General features: G+C 38.9%; 1 long non-coding RNA gene across 1 annotated transcript; it reads left to right on the top strand.

The window, feature by feature from the left end:
* The first annotated feature begins 1,444 nt into the window (after positions 1–1,444).
* On the top strand, positions 1,445–9,399 carry LOC125185063 (uncharacterized). The gene is made up of 3 exons (XR_007169934.2): positions 1,445–2,579; positions 3,324–3,435; positions 3,817–9,399. It is a non-coding gene; the product is annotated as an uncharacterized lncRNA (long non-coding RNA).
* Positions 9,400–16,696: the final 7,297 nt, after the last annotated feature.

Genomic DNA, 16,696 nt, shown 5'->3' with positions numbered 1-16,696 from the left:
AGCCAAAAGGCAGACAGTGCCAGTATGAGACTTAGGATTTCTTGCTGTAACACTGTCCACTTCACTAAGCTGACAGAAATCATTCAGAGCTGTTTTGGAGAGTTGTTAGGCACTTCATGATGCAGCAGGCATACAGGGAGCTTTTAAAAACAACTCTGCACCCAGCTCCATGTGTCCATGGTGGATCCAGGCATGTCTGAAGAATCCAGTAACAATGCTTCAGTATTATGCAGCTCCCCTTCCCCCCCTACCCAAAACCTTTGATTTCTCTCTGCCTCAGTTCTCTGTTTGCAAAATGAGGAAAATCTATGGGTAACACATTAAAAGTTGTAGGAGTGTCCATGTGCAGGAGCAAAGGGGACAGTGGGAGTATGTGAGGTAGAAGTGTTGGCTGGTAACTGTGCAAAGGAAGGACTTCCATGCCACACTTCCAGGTGGGAATCTCTGAAATCCACAGCTTTTTCAGGACCATTGTAACCATGCAATCAACCATCCATTTCTTTTCCAAATACCCCAAGGAAAGGGCATAACCACTGCCTGCTGATCCAAACTGGTGATTTGGGATCTGCTCCATGCCCCTCTGAAGCCAGCAAACAAGGCCAGGGTTTTCCCCCAATCCGCTCCCCCAATGTCCTCGTGCTGAGGAATGCTTCATTCAGTGAGCCTGATCATTGAGGCGGTCTACATTTCTTGTCTGGCTGGCGAGTGATTGAACATCAATTCTCACCATTGGGACCTGCGACCATAATTATGGTAGCAATGAAAAGACAGTATCACTGATGTGACTGTCTTTTGGGTGAACTCAATGAAATTTCAGGTGTGACCAGATTGTTCCACTCAGGTTTGCTCCTTTTCTTTTTCTTTCTCGTCCTCTTTTTTTTTTTTTTTTCTCTTTTTATGCATCTTTCATTTTGGGGGGCAAGTATGACCTTATTCTTGGGTTTGAAGAACTCATTTGCTGTTTCTCTTTAATGAAGTTTTGCTTCTTCTAGTGAGAAACAAGGGCTGTGATATTTAATAGAGATTTTGCATCTCAAAGAATTACTTTTTTGAATATCTGAATATTTTGAATTTTTGAATATTGCTGAATATTCCAGAACTGAATCAAAAAAAAAAAAAAAAGTTCATGAAAACTAGGTGGTAAAAGTTCTCAGAAAGGAAAAGTTTGTTAAGAAATACAGAAATTCTTTCAAATGTGAAGACATTAGTATGGACCTGGTAAAGATCCAACATGAACGGGGATTTGCAATTAAGATAATTTCTTGTTTTTTTCCTCTTCAATTTTCACTTTGAAGGAAATTCTGCTTTTATAGCTTTTAGCTCAGCTGCTCCATTTGTCTGGGTTGTGCTGCAATGACAAAGATTAGGAATGTTTTGGATTTTTTTTGCCTTTTTTTTTTGGTGAACTGCCCCTGATTATGAAGCAGAATGAATTATTGATTTTTGAATGCTCAGGATTATCAAAAAGAATGTATTTGTGCTGTTTCAACAAATAATTTTTAAGATTATTTTATGGAAAAGCTTTGAGGGGTTAACTGCTAGTTCCTATGCACTCAAATACATTCTGCCCACACTTCATCCCTGTTGATCACTCAGGAAAAGGACCTGTTTTTCTTTAATGGGGACCTCGCCTGGGAATGGATGTCAGGATGAAGGCGTGTCTTTTATTCAGCTCTCTGTCAGAGTCCAGCTGACTAATATTGCAAGATAGTATTAATAATTTGTTGTCAAAACTTGTCAATCCAGAGAGAGCAGATATGACTCACTGGAAAATATCCCCATGAGAAAGAGACTTTCACAACTGCCTATCTGAATGCACGGAAAGATAAATGCTACAGTTCAGACTTTCCCTCCAGAGAGAGGCTGTTCTTCAGGAAAAGTCAAAACAGACACATGCTCGAAGTAGGCTCAACAGATTTTACAAGATATGACATAAACGACAAAGAATTTCTAGCAGTGGCTCTCTGTAGACAGATTTATGGAAGATCGAGGGCTTGAGGATTAAACTCTTTGTTGGCTGGGGTGAGACAACCTGATTATCCTGTCCAGCTGGAAAAGAGACTAGTAGCAAGGTCCATCTCAAGAAAATTAATCTAGTTAAGTGGTGCAATGCTGTCTTCAGCTGGCAGTGTCTGGGTGACACTGAACATAAACACTCACAGGTTGTGGCTTGCATTGACATCCTTAAGAGAACAACAAGAGGCATGAAGAAAATGGTACTGCGTGTTAAATTCATCACCGCAGAAACTGAGCAAAGTGAACAAAAAGTAAATTGAAGGGATGGTTTCGTATAGCAGGGAACTACGCAACTATAGGCCATCAGGGAGATGTGTCCAAAACGTGAAATGAAGATTAATGCTACGTTTAACACACTTAAATATTTTTTGATATGAAAGTACATTGGCAGAAATGCATCTCAGAAAATTTCATTGCTAAAATTGTGTTTTATAGTCCATACTCTGCTGTTTTTTTATTTTGCATTTTTGCTGAAAGTCACACAGCCAAACAGATCTTCGTTGGCATCTAGAAGACTCATGCAGAGAAGCAAGGCGCTGGAAGGATAAGATGGGAAAAATTATGTGAGTAAAAATAAATGGGGAAAAATTGTGTTTAATGGCATTTTAAGAAGATGCAGATGAACCTTAACTTCATAAGACTTTTTTTTTTTTTTAAGTAAAACCACCTTGAAAAACATGATGATAATTATCTGTATTATTTTTTTATGTGTCACCTGGCAGAATGTCTGAAGAATAATTAGTTTGTGGATGCAGAACTAGAAGATGCTAAGGAGAAACATATTTTCTGAGAAGTAATGCTGAAGGTCAAGTCCTGAATGTATTTGTGTATTTCTTTCTAGCGCAACTGGGGGTGAAATGACACAGGTCAATATTGGGAATTTATATTGAAATTCTTGCCTAACTTTTGTTTCTTTGAGTATTCTGCTGAATTCTGTGAGGCTGTCCACAGCGGCAGAAGGGAGCAAATGTGTTGCCCTGCTCCAGCCCTTGCAGTACACGTGAAATTTGCAGGTTCCACCAAATGCTGGGTGTGTTGTTACATATATTGCATATGTATTGCATAATACATACATGCATATGTATTGTATAAAACATATATTGTTATCCCTGACTTTCCTGCACTGCACTTTCCCCACAGGAACTGGTAGAACCCTATCTCCAAGGATCATCCTTGGAGGCCACTCAAGAGTAGTACCATCATGGCAATGCAATCTGGATGCATATTCTTTTCTCTGGCTTATTTCTATGGTGCCAGTAGCAATGTGCATGGTTCTACTTACCCTGCTCTGTCCCTCTCTGTTCCAGGGGAGAATCTGGCCCAGGGCATTCTTCTGTTCCACATAGCATGCTTCCATTTGCCTTCACCCCATAGGAGATGAAGAATTTCAGATTGATGGAAGAGCTGACCTGCTTTTGGGTAAGCCTATGAAATGTTACAGAGATCAGGGCTGATGTTGTTTTGGGGGGCTTGGGTAACTCTAAGTACCACCAGACCATACCACCCCAGTATTTTCATTTGCTGCTGCTGGGATTGGACTGTCCAAATGATGTGGAAAATGGAGAAGCCCCCAAGCCAGCTTTTGGTATAGTAACAGGGAAAGGTAATGCGCAGGATTTCCTGCATGTGCTTATCTGGGTCGAATGATGTGGAACAGCTTTAATGAGTAATTTGTCTTCTGAAAATGATTTACAAACCTTAATTAGAATACTTTCCTGTTATGTACTCGTCTTCACTAATGAACCCCAAAGTTTCTGATGAAAAAACCATTGGTATTATTATCTCTATTTTACAATGCAGGTATTAGGATCTGGGTGTCAAGCGGGCTGGAGCCTGTAATTTCTTTAGCTGGAACAGAGGACTCTATTGCTTCAGAGAACTGAGTCCAGCGGTATTTAACCAAGGCCAAAGGCAAGTCACAAACTGTTTTAGGTTTGTAATCAAAATTTCCTGGTTTTCAACCCTTTGCTCATTCCACTCAACCATACTGGCTCTCTGAAGTGCTAGCGGTGCGGAAGGAAGAAGATGCTTTATGATCCTTGATGACTATAAAGTAGCAAATAAAGCTCTAGGGTGCTTTCAAGCTCACAGTGATTTCATGGGGTGGAAAATTAATCATGCAGCAGCTACTGAAGAATATATTTTTTTTACATTAGCTGCTTGGGTCTTTTTCCAAACCAGAAGATGATAAAGCGCTTCCCAATACTGGATGAAGACAAAAGAAAGTGTCATCAGCACAAGCAGTAAAATAAGCTGAATAAGCTTGTTTGGACTCCTGGTTACTAATCTAATCCTTTTACAATCATTTTTGGCTCTAGAAATAAGAACTATTTGCAAAATAAACATTTTTTTTGGTGCCCCAGTCAGATTATTGCAAATGTTGAATCTAATATCCTTGATCTAGTCTTTCAAACTTCAGTGACTGCCAATCTGTACTTACTACAGAATGTCGGCGTATTCTGTGTAAATCTATAGACAGTTAAACTTTTGGAAAGTGCTTATAAATTTTTCCCTGCAGTCAATATATATCGGTAGATACAGCTAAAATAAAACACAGACAGTGGTTTGAGGTTTCTGGAGACTCCCAATATTCCTACTAAAAAAAAAATCTTAGTCAGCTTTATTTTTTCCACTGCTATTTCACAGACCATTTTTCTTACATCATAGATCTTTCCTGAGACCTCTAACATATTGCAAATATTGGGGGTCTCTTTGGGGCCCCAGGTCGTCTATATGGAGGATAATTCACAAATGCTCAAAGTTCATATGCACAGGGTTTATTTTCCTGCTGAAACTTGTCCTTATCTAAATGAGGCCATCTGGGGTTTCCGGCATGATTGCAGTCTCCTTGTAAGCCTGAACATTCCCCTTTTCATAGGCTGCAGCAGCCCATGAGCACTGGGATTTCATATGCTCTGAGCAAGGTCAAACTTAGCATTTTCCACCAATGTCATTACATCAGTGCAGCATGGATGAAGAATGGAAGTCATGCTGCTGTTACAGCAAAGCCAGCTCCCTGGTTTTGCAGTGCTGCCACCCTTTCATCATCGTGTTGCACCTCTGCCACCTTCCCAAAGCCTAGGTCAAAACCTAATACTGAACTTGGAAGGGAGGTTAACTTTTTGACTAGTACCTGTCTTCAACTTAACCGAGCACTTTTTCTTGAGATAAAGTGGAGCCTTGTTGCCAAGCAATTTATATTTACCTGTTCCTTGAGTTTCAGCAATAGAAGGATCCTTTTACCCTTATTAAAATTCTAGGATCAAGGCTGTATAATTACCAATATTTTTCTCTTTTAATTGCAGTCTCTTAGTCTAAGAAGGTGCTACACATCATCTGTGGCACCAGAACACTTCCACCACAGGCTCCTAGTAAGGAGAAAACCTGGGACTTCACCAAGAATAACTTAAAGTAGGAGAAAAAAAATGGTCACAAAATGGAACAAATACTAAAACAAAAACAGACTTGGAGAAGCCCATTGGTCATCATTAGGTTTTTCACCTCTTCTAGTGCCAAGCTGTAGCATGTGCTAGATTGTGCTGAGGAGCTGTGTGCAGGCAGAAGGTCAGGAATAACTGTGGGGGTTGGCACCGGCTGAGTTACAACAATTCCCATGAAATACTTTGTCTTGCAGCCAGCTGTTTCCTGACATAATCGGCCACAATCCTTGTTAGCCCACTGCCCAACAACAAATTTAATTTGGAGTTAAATAACTCAGCAAGTTGAGAAAACTGAATCATGTCTTTTTTTTTTTTTTTAAAAATGATATATTCATGTTGTGTAACATGAATGCAGAACAAGACCTCATGATGTATTTTGTTACAAACTTTGTGTAAATTAGTAAAAGCAGTTCAAACTGTATATTATGTTGTGGTGTTCTCTGAATTGCTACTGTAGGACTTACTTTCATTGTATTTCATGTTCTTCATCCTGCTCAGAAGTGCAAATGGTATTTGGAGTTGAACAAAGAGCCTGTAGCTCATTGTCATAGCTGAACTCTTGACTAACAAGCATGGTCTAAGTGCAGACCCTTATCCACGACTTATGGCTACTGTTGCTTATTCCCATTTGTGCAGAGTTCAGTGAGGGGAATGAGAAAATGGTGACTTATTTGCCCTAGTGCCTGCTTATTTGTGCATCCAAAATATTGGATCCAATACATCCAACACATTTCATTGTAGTATCTGACCCACTATGTATTCAAAACTAGATGGAGCTGTAATTCTCCCCCTCTATGCCTCAGCTACTTGACAAAATGTGGTTGCTTATTTAGTAGATGTGTTGCAGCTTGGCTTCTTGTTGGGAAAAGATCTCAGCTGTGTGCAGCCTCTGAACAGTTTCCATCCCTCCCAGGAAGCAGTGCGCCCATTTACCAGTGCTTCCACAGAAAAGTAGATACCTTTGGGCAGCCATTAATGGGGAGAGAAGGAGCTGGTAATTAGGGTGAAATCCAGGGAGTACTTTGAGTGTCAAAACAATGTTCAGCCTATTTGGTGCAGTGCAGGGAGCAAGTGCAGAGGATGAAACCTCAAGTGACACTTAACAGTGGCTTCTGTTGCTAACTGTCTCGATGACTGTTTTTATATATACTTGTTTATTTATATAAACAAAAATAAACAAACAAAACAAGCAAACAAACCAGGTTCAGGAGCAGATCTATGAGAGGGAAGCCTATGGGGCATAAAAAAGTGTTCTTCACTAAGCATGGGTCATTATATGGGCTCTTGTGCAATATTCAATCCCATTTTGGATGGAAGTATACATTTTTTATGCTGTCATTAAATGATCTTCCAGATGCAAGAGGAACACAAAAGACCTCTAGGACTGAAGTGACACTTAGCAACCTGAGGATGGACATTTAAATATTAGGTGATGCTGTGGAAAGTATTAGTTTTTTTGAAACATGTTATATGAATTCTTATCAGTATCATCTTGATCTTTTCTATAGCCAATGATTTTAGCTGCTTTCCCTCCAAGTATTTACTGCACAATTTAGGTAGTGATACTGGGTAGTGAGACAGAGAGAAACCCGAACACAAGTATGTATTGCTCTTCTGATCCCATCCCCAGGGAATCTATCTGCCTCTTCTCTTTACTCTCTACAGATGTTGAATAACGCTGGAGATAGGATTGTGGTTGAATGGGGTTTGCCACTGAGGGCTCTGGAGAACTAAAAAGGAAGGATGTGAGACATTGCAAGACATCTTTTTTAATTTTTGCTGTCTCCTGGCGGTGAAATAAAGTACAATGCCAGTAAATAGCATGATTCTGTAGTAATTTGTCCTTCAGTAACATAGAACTTCTCCTTCAAAGTTGCTCAATATGGTATTTTCTTTCTCATGCTCTTGTGATACTATATTGAATTTCTGTTTCCTCCCCACTTCCAATTAATGCAAGATGAGCCTTTTTTCAAAGGCCCTGTGGGAGTTAAGCACCCATTTCTCGGCAATTTTCCATGTGAGCTGGCACCAAATTTACTTCTGCAGTTCTTGAAATCTCACCCGTAGAGTTTGATCATAAACTAAAGAGTCCTCCTGGAAACTATGATTATTACAAAGGTTACCAGCAATAAACATTACTTTGTTATGCCTGTGACGTGTGTGCAGTTGATTCATAACAATAATGACACTTTTCACCTAGGTAGCACTTTTCATCTGAACTGAAGATCAGAGTCAGTATTTCCATTTTGTTGGTGTTTCATATAAATCTCTGCATTTGTCATTGACAAATGAAAGAGTTTCAGAAATGTTTTCTCCATCATTTGTCTCTTGGAACATAAACCAAACAAGGAAAGTTCGTGTTGTATCACAAAGAGTAGGAAAAAAACCTAAGTTTGTTGGCTCGGAGAGCTTAGTAATGGCAGATATGATGAAATAGCTGGGGGACACGCTGGGCCTCACACTAAGTGCAATGGAAGGCATGCAGTCAGCGCGTGGATAGAAATGCCCTTGGTAGTTCCTGGGGCACTGTATGTGGGCCCTAAAAGCATAGCCTGCCCCTTGCCTTTTCAATGGTATGGTAAGTAGATTGTATGATTTTGCATCTGTGCTCTCAATGCATTCGCTCGAAATCAGCATGTAGCAGTGAATCACTGTGACATGATTTTCCTTTTTCAAGCACAGTGAGAAAGATATTTTCCAGATAGAGTTCAGCTTATTTTCTTTTATGTGTGATGGGAACCACACTTGGTATTTACAGACTTTTAAGATTTCCTTGCGACCACAGCTATTCAGGCTTTCATTACATGTGAATGAAAAGTGTCTAACAAACTCCTTCGTCAGCAAGACTGCAGGTAAAAGAGGAGTATGTGCAGAAGTAGCTTTCTGGGTGGATGTTGTGAAGCACTTCCTATGCTACCTATGCTGAGTTTCCTCTTCTCTGAACAGCAAAAATCTAGTAAGACAAAGTTCACAAGTAGGATTTTTTTTGCAGGTTACTTTATAAGTTAAATTTAACACAACAATTCTAAAAGCATTTGCTTCAGGCATCACATAATCAGTTCTAAAACATCATTTGCTGTGTAATGCTATTAGAAATGGTTGTGCTAGGAGGTGCATGGTCCAAAGAGATGTGACATAAAATCTGGGAGGGAGGCAGAGTAATATGCTTCATTGTTAGGAACTGTATAGAAAAGAGGTTGCAAACTCCTGTCTTAATCTGAAAAATCTTTCCCAACATTTCTGGCAGATTTGGTCTGCTTCTCTTTCTGCCCTGAGCTTTTAATGTAAAAAAAAAAAAAAAAAAAAAAAAAAAAAGTTATGTCACAGAAGTAAAAGCTACAAGAAAACCACAAAATAAAATAAAAAAAAATATATAATCAAAAACATACCAGTGAATGACTGCTCTGTGGTTTTTGTAATGTGGACCCCATAGGAGAATGCAGTGTGTGGGACTTTGGATGTAGCTGTAATTCTGGAGCTCTTTTTCCTGACTCCAGTGATGTGTCCTCAGGGCAAAAGAGATTCTTCTCAAGAATGGTTTACAAATATTCAACCGAGCTTTTCCATGAGATGATGTACATAAAATACCCTTCAATAAAATGTGCAAAGAGTTCTCGATGGGGTACTCTCACACACACACGCACAAAAAGAAAAAAGAAAAAAAGGAAAAAAAAACCAGCATCAGCAACACAAACTGGCTGTGGAGACAGCTATGAACTGAAGCTTTTCAAAAGCCTAGAAAAATAAAATCATTCAAAGGCTAGTAGATCATATGAACCTTAGCTGCTTGCCATGAACTTGTATTACATCTGAGATTTCAAAAGACTACTGCTGTTGCACTGATTGTATGGTTTTAAATCTCTACTCTTACAGCTGTGTTCTGTAGAAATTAGATTTGCATCTATCTGATCCACCTGTTGCCATTGTCACACAGTAAGTTGTAAAATTTACATATTTTGCTATTTTTTTATCTAAGTTTTTGGAACAGAAGAAAAGAGATCAAAAGTTGCAAAAGGACTTGCATGTTTCTTACAGGAGTAATAATAAAGTGTAAAAATAATATAAATATAAAAAAATAAAGTATAACCTAACAAAGACATACAAAGATGCTTTAACATACGGTTTTTCTCCTCAGCAAAATTTATAAAGGTGATAAAAGCTTTCTTTGCTGAAAACTTTTATTCAACCAGAAATTTCCAAAGTGACAGTAAAAACAGCAAGAACTTCTACACTGTATCATCTTTTATTTGTCCTGGGAGTAATTAGAGATCTGTGGGTGAGCTTAGAGCTGTTTGGACACTGCAGCTGAGGTTCAGAGGGCTGTTGTGAGAGGACAGAGGACTGCAGAGGTGTGGGTTAGGTGGAGGTAGTGAGATGTGGCATAACTGCTCTTGCAGAACGCTGTTATCATGTTGGTGTGGATGTACCCATTGTCCTTCTGGGCAGCCTGGGCTAAAGCTGGGCTCCTGGTCTTCCCAGCGTCATTTCTGCAAAGGATATAGCACTGGTAAAGACAGAGCAGGTAAGAGTGAGAGCGTCTTTAATCACAGTGCACCTGAATTTTATTTCCTTGGTGCACTAGTTGGACTCTTTCAAAGTGGGCTGTGAGGACACTTTTGCAATATATAAATGCATAAAATGTATGAAGGTACATAAAAATGCATAGACTATTATATTATATTATATATAATATATATATATATACTATTATATATATAGACTATATATTGGAGAAATTTAACTTTGAGGCTGCCTTTACACATGCTGCTGTGCAGTTAAAAAGAAAGGTGTAACCAAATACCTTTATTTGCTTCAAAACAATTTGGGAAGGAAACCCCCCAGTTGTCCTTCTCTGATTTTGGTCAATTTATCTTGAAAAACGATGGTAATCAGCCCACCTTTGGAAGACTGGGAGGGCAAAGAAAGATGCCTGTTTTCTAACTAAAGGCAGAAAATAGTTCATTTTGAACGAAAGCTTCACTGTGAGGAAGAAAGATTGTGTGGGGGCCCGGCTACGTGAGATGTGATGTCAGCCTACTGTAGCTGCTTCTGGCAAAAAGTTAGTCAGTGTAGTGGGACCAGCAAATGGACATTGCAGTGCCATTTTGGGGGGTCATGTTGTCCTTAATGCTCTCCTAAAATTGTTTCACCCTGTCTGATGATGGGATCCTTGAAAGGATCCAAAGAACTTATCTTAAAATAAGCATAACTTAGCTTAAATTGAAAGTAAACAAACAAACAAAAGATCCTCTTTTATTTCTCTTACTCTGGCTGGACATCAGAAGGCAGAAAAGTTGATTTTCTGGCTGTATTTCTAGACTTCTGATTTTATTGGTGCCTATGACAGGGAATGGAGTGCAGGGAGCAGAGCTGGCTCCATGAAGTCTATTAGACGTATTGTCGTGCAGATATATTTTACCTGGAAAGCACATTAATATATGGGTGGAGATAGCCAAAGATTTTGGAATAAAGTATACAAACTTTGTTCTGAACTCACCCTTCTTTTGTACATTGGAATATTTATATTTTTCTTCTGATATCTCTTATATAGTGATTCCCTATTTATTTTTTTTTTAGGAGGGGTATTTTTCTTTTTTTCACACATGGCTCATTGTTATGCACACAAACTTTACATATCTATTTTCTGAATAGTGTCAGTGTTTTATAAAAATGACTTAAAAGACCCCTGTTTATTAGAACAGTCCTAATTTTCTTAGTGTACACTCAGATATCCTGTGTGAAATGGAAACTGTCTTTGCATTCCTTTCCCTCTGCCACCTGAGCACTAGCTTCATGAACAGTGGATGAGAACTTCAGTTGTGGTTACTCAGACATATATCACTCAATTTTCTGTTTTTCTTGGTTAGTTTTATATCTTCTGGTATCTTTTTCTGCTCATCTGAGAGATATGCTTCCAGTTCAAAACAAGCACTGTTGTGCAATTTGTTGACAGTTGATTTTTGGGAGTTTGGAGGGGATGGAAACAGTTTCACAACATGGACTAAAAACAAACATGCATGACTTTTACCTTTCTGACCCATTTGCTCACCCACTTCCTGTTTCCTTTATTGCAAAAGTTGATCTCATTAGAAAAAATAGCACAATCTCTCTTAAAAATAAAACAAATGTTTCCAGGCCTGTTTGTTGTATAGGAGGTGGGAGTTTCATGCAGAGCTACAGAATTGAAATGTCTTGTAGGATGTCTGCTGCTTTTGGAAGGAAAAAACTGAGGAGAAAATGTGTATCTGCTTTGCATAGCAGACAGTTCACAAAATGTTGTATTTATAGATACGGAAGCAAAGAAAACTTCACCAACAGATCATCTGGATCTCGGTTAAAGATTTTCAGTAATCTCCAAGCCAGTAAATGCTTCTGGCTTCCTGCGATGACATTGAACTTCGTCAGTTCACTCCATCCTGCAACAAATTTTATGAGTGCAGGAAGTTGTCAGTGGCACTTCTCAGGCTTTTTATAGTTAAACACACGTTTTTCTAGAGGGATGCAATAGTGGGGAGTGTTTCAGAGGCTTGAGCTCTGTGACATTTTCCTTGACTTGTGCAATCTTGTGCTCAGTATTCGATAATCCACGGTTTTCATCAGCTGTCAGTTACAAGAACTTGCCTTGGGAGTTTCACAAATAAACTACAGTAACTGGGAGACGTGAAAACTGTGTGCAGTCCCTGAGTGCTCATGCCTTTAAATTTCCTTAAGACTCACACCAGTAGACTTTTGTATACAGAGAAAGCTACAAGCAATATAATCAATCATTCAATGAATGTGGGTTTCTGAAACAGCTGCATATCTGGATAAGCTGCTTGATAAGTTACCAGAGACAGTTTATGGGTGGTGTTTGTGCTCTCTACACATTGTGCTAAGTGCTGTTCAAACTGCCCTTGACTTCCAGCCAACAGATGGGAAAGTCATTAGCAATCAGATTTGAACAACAGTTGCTTTCTGTGTTTACAAAGTCCTGTACATGATCTGTATGTTGACGAGTTATACACTGAATGGAAAATGTCTGACATCTTCTCTATGCAATTTGTGTAAAAAAATTGCAGTAATCAGCACAGAGCTGATTTCGCGTGCTGCAGGTCTCTTCTCCATCGTACAGATGAGGGCTATAGAAACTGTCTAAAAGGGGACAGTTATGTGGTGAAAGCACAGGACCATCAGGAACAACAGCACAAGACCAGTTTGTGACTAGGACACAAAGTGCATACTCCTAAAAGCCTGAGCATTTCCTGCGCTGTCCCTGAAGTCAATTTCAGTACATGCAAGAATAGCACTACAGGTACAGAAATCTAAATAGTCTTTAGGCAGGTCTAATTCATGCATCCCTAGCACATAACCTGTGCTCTGCTCAGGCCTGGCAGAGTTGCTTGGGTAATAATTTCTCAAAAGTAAATTGCTACAGACAGTGGAAAGCGTTCTGCACAACTGAAACATAATTGACATCAAGCATGGTATTATCCTCCTTTTATTTTTTTCTTCTTATTAACTTGATTCCTCAAGAAATAAACACATGGTCAGATTAATCCTACTATTCAAGGGTTTACTTTAGGGATGGAATTGGTTCATTATATTTAATTTATGGGTAAAGAATTTCCATTAGTTCGTAATGTTTCCCTGTGCTGTAATAATGCTCTCTGCTTTCTGAACTACTGTCCAGAGGCAGAAGCTGGTTAATGCAGAACTAATATTTTGTCAAGGTACCTGAGGGGCTGACTTGGTAGAAGTAAATCAGTTCAGATAAGAATTATTTCACCAGTGGTCGTTACAGACTGGTTATTTATTTACTTTTTGTAATCACAGTATTGAGAATATATATTGCATTATTCTTTATTGAAAAAAAATATGAGGGAAGATTTTTTTCAAAGATTTAAATAGACTTAGGTGGTCAGCTAACTATTTTCAGTGACTCAGACACCTGTTTTTTTACCATAGAACCACAGAATGGCTTGGGTTGGAAGGGACCTTAAAGATCACCTCGTTCCAATCCCCTTGCCATGGGCAGAGATGCCACCCACTAGATTAGATTGCCCAGGGCCTCATCCAGCTTCGTCTTGAACACCTCCAGGGATGGGGCATCCACAGCTTCTCTGGGCAACCTGTGCTAGTGCCTCACCATCCTCAGAGTGAAGAATTTCCTCCTTTCATTTAATCTAAATCACTCCTCTTTTAGTTTTAAACAATTCTGCCTGAGCAAAAAGTTGCTCTCCACCTCTTCTATAAGTCCCCTTTATTAAGTGCTGTAAAGCTGCCATAAGGTCACCCTTGAGCATTCTCTTCTTCAGGCTGAACATCTGCATCTCTCTCAGCCTTTCTTCATAGGAGAAGTGCTCCAGCCCTCTGATCAACTTCATGGTCGTCCTCTGGACACACTCCAACAGACCCACATCCTTCTAACAGACCCACATCCTTCTAACAGACCCACATCCAGCGCACTGCTGGCTCATGTCAAGATTTTTGTCCACCAGTACCCCTAAGTCCTTCTCTGCAGGCCTGCTCTCAGTTCTTCACCCAGACTGTATTCATGTCTGGGATTGCCCCGACCCAAGGCTATTACCTTGTAATAACCACAGATATGACTGTCTCAGTTCTTTTCCCATGAGAATCTGAAGATCAGGTAATTATTTGCAAAACATATAGCATAATAGTTACCAGAGAGAGGTACTGTCTGGAGACACAGGTTGCAGAGGCCTTCTTGAAACTCTCCTACATAAGAGATGTATGGTGTAACCTGGCTTTGAATTATTACCAAATAAAAGAACCATTTCAGCCTGATCAGTGCAGTGATTACACTGTTTAGAAACAAGTCAACAGCCAGGAATTTCTCAGTTCTTTCAGGAAAATTTCTGCAGATATTTTTGTACCTCCTTAGCAAAATGTATTCTGAAAGCATTAATGTAAACACGGACATACTGTCTTTAAATCAAACAGATAAGACCACTCTTTTGTTTGTCATAGGTGTTCAATGAAACACCTGAAACAGGTGTTTAAAGGGAAAGCCAGTTGCTGAAAAAGCATTTTCATTTTCCCCTGATATGTTAATATGTTTTAGGAGTAGGACCCTGAAACATGGAAAATATCAATGAGCTTTGCATTCTTTCTGAGTACCTATGATATCAAAAGAGCTGGTGGCACAATAGTTGAACAAAAGTCAGCAAAAGCTACAGTATTACAAAAGCAGAGATTTGTGTGTAAAATTATTTTCCATTTGTAAAAATAAAACTCTAAACACATTTGCCAGAAAATTTGATCCTGATACTTCAGTGCTGAGGTTAATGAGTATTTTTCTACTTAACAGGTGATGAAGTCCTTGGTTAGAAACAATCCATCTTTTCTCCCTGTAAATATACATAGGCAAATACACTCTCATGCAAGTACCTACTACCTATGCAAAAGGGATTGAGAACATAGACATTTAGTTATTGCATTGACCTCCATGAAATGGGGAAATTTTCAAACACAGTCTGTTTTTCAAAGCAGAAGCCCAAGCCCAACAATGCACTCCTCATTCTCCATTCAACCATGAGACATCATTTGCATCTGTGAACAGTGAGTGCAATATGCTACCGGCACGAGTAAACCAATTTCTAACTTCTTCACATAAGCATGACATTATAAAGCATAAGGAAGTAGAAAAACAGGTCATCTGTGTTGGCAGGAGCAGGTCTCTAGATGCTGTTCCCATGTGTGCCAGAATTTTCTTGCCATATTTCTCAGGTAATTAAGTTTGTTTATGGGAAACCTTGTTCCTTCTCCTGCCTGTCCCCTTTTTATAGTGATTTTGCCCTGAAATCCCGTGCTGAATAGAGATGGGTATCAGCACTGCTATACCTCTCTTACAAAGCAGCAAACTGGGTCAAAGACATGATGTGTCACTGAGATAGCTGATATCAGAGTTAACTGAATAAAAAGTTTCTGTTGTTATGCTGGAGACAATCCTTTAACACAGATCCAAGCATTATTTTTGTAACTGATGGTTAGTGGTCTAGTAGCTTTGCATCTGTACCTTCAGCACCTTGTCTTTAATGTATCCTCTGACCACAGACTGACACTTCACGTCAAATTCTGTGAAAATGAACAGTTAGAAAACTGACTCTAGGCAAGAAGTTTAAATCAAAGGTGTTTATTTATTTATTGAAAGAGTGTAATGTGGAAATATTTCCAAACAAAACCTCTCACTTCATGAACTTTTATTACCAAACCTTTGGAGTCAGCATTAATTTCTAATACAGTTTAAACTGAAATTCTAGCTCTATGTGCCCTGAAATTACGAGAAGCTTCTGATTTAGACCTATCCTTAACTACTTAGGATAATATAGCTTTTTTTTTTTTTTTTTTTTTAAATTGCTAACTTCTGTAAAATGCTGATCATATTTTCTTCTCCGTGCATTTCCATTTGGAATTTTTGATCCTTGTGTTGTTACACGAGGGCATTAGGCCATTTTCTCTAGGTGTAAAAAGTATAGGGTATTATCCAGATCTCAGTCCCATATAGTGCTGAATGTTCCAGCCAGTATCCAGCAAAGCACGTAAGCACATATTTAGCTTTCAGCACCTCAGGACTCTCTTTCCTATCAATGGGCTTACTCAAGAGTTTTGGGGGCCAGAACTCCCAGCATCTGCTGAATGAGGAGATTTGGATATGGGAAGACCTGCTCATCTCCTGATCTTTGAGATATTCTGATATTTTATGAGGAAGAGAGTGAGAGCCAAGAAATATAAGCCTAAATAATTTGCTCCTTTTGATGAGAGGTTGTGCAAGGGCTAACGAGGGTTATTACTGCTTCTAGGAGACACTGCTACACATAAAAAAGGCAACAAAGAGAAGCCTGTATTTGGATGGCATTGACTTGGAAATACAAAAGGAAAAACTGCAGCTTCAGTGAGCAGGGTGGGGTAAAGAATTGAAAAGAATAAAAATAGTCAACTTTTCTTGACGTGAAATTCAACCATATTTTCCCCAGGAAAAACGAAATGTAATACTGGTAATTTATACAGACTGTTGAACAAATTGAAACCATATACAGAAAATTAAGTTATGTTTTTATGGAAAGAACAGAATATGTTTAACAATCACAACCTAGAGCCAGCAGTCTTTCACTGTATAACTTGCAGGGTGTTTTAATTATTCTGAGGTCAGAATGTCTGGTTCCAGCTTTAATCAGTTAATTCAAGATTTTATTGGGTCTGAAAAAAAACCTAATGGTTGTTGTTGTTTTTAGATTTATTTT

This window comes from Anser cygnoides, chromosome 4 (genome assembly GCF_040182565.1).
Source record: "Anser cygnoides isolate HZ-2024a breed goose chromosome 4, Taihu_goose_T2T_genome, whole genome shotgun sequence".
Taxonomy (NCBI): domain Eukaryota; kingdom Metazoa; phylum Chordata; class Aves; order Anseriformes; family Anatidae; genus Anser; species Anser cygnoides.
Note: the sequence above shows the minus strand (reverse complement) of the source record. Positions and strands in the feature narration are given on the sequence as shown.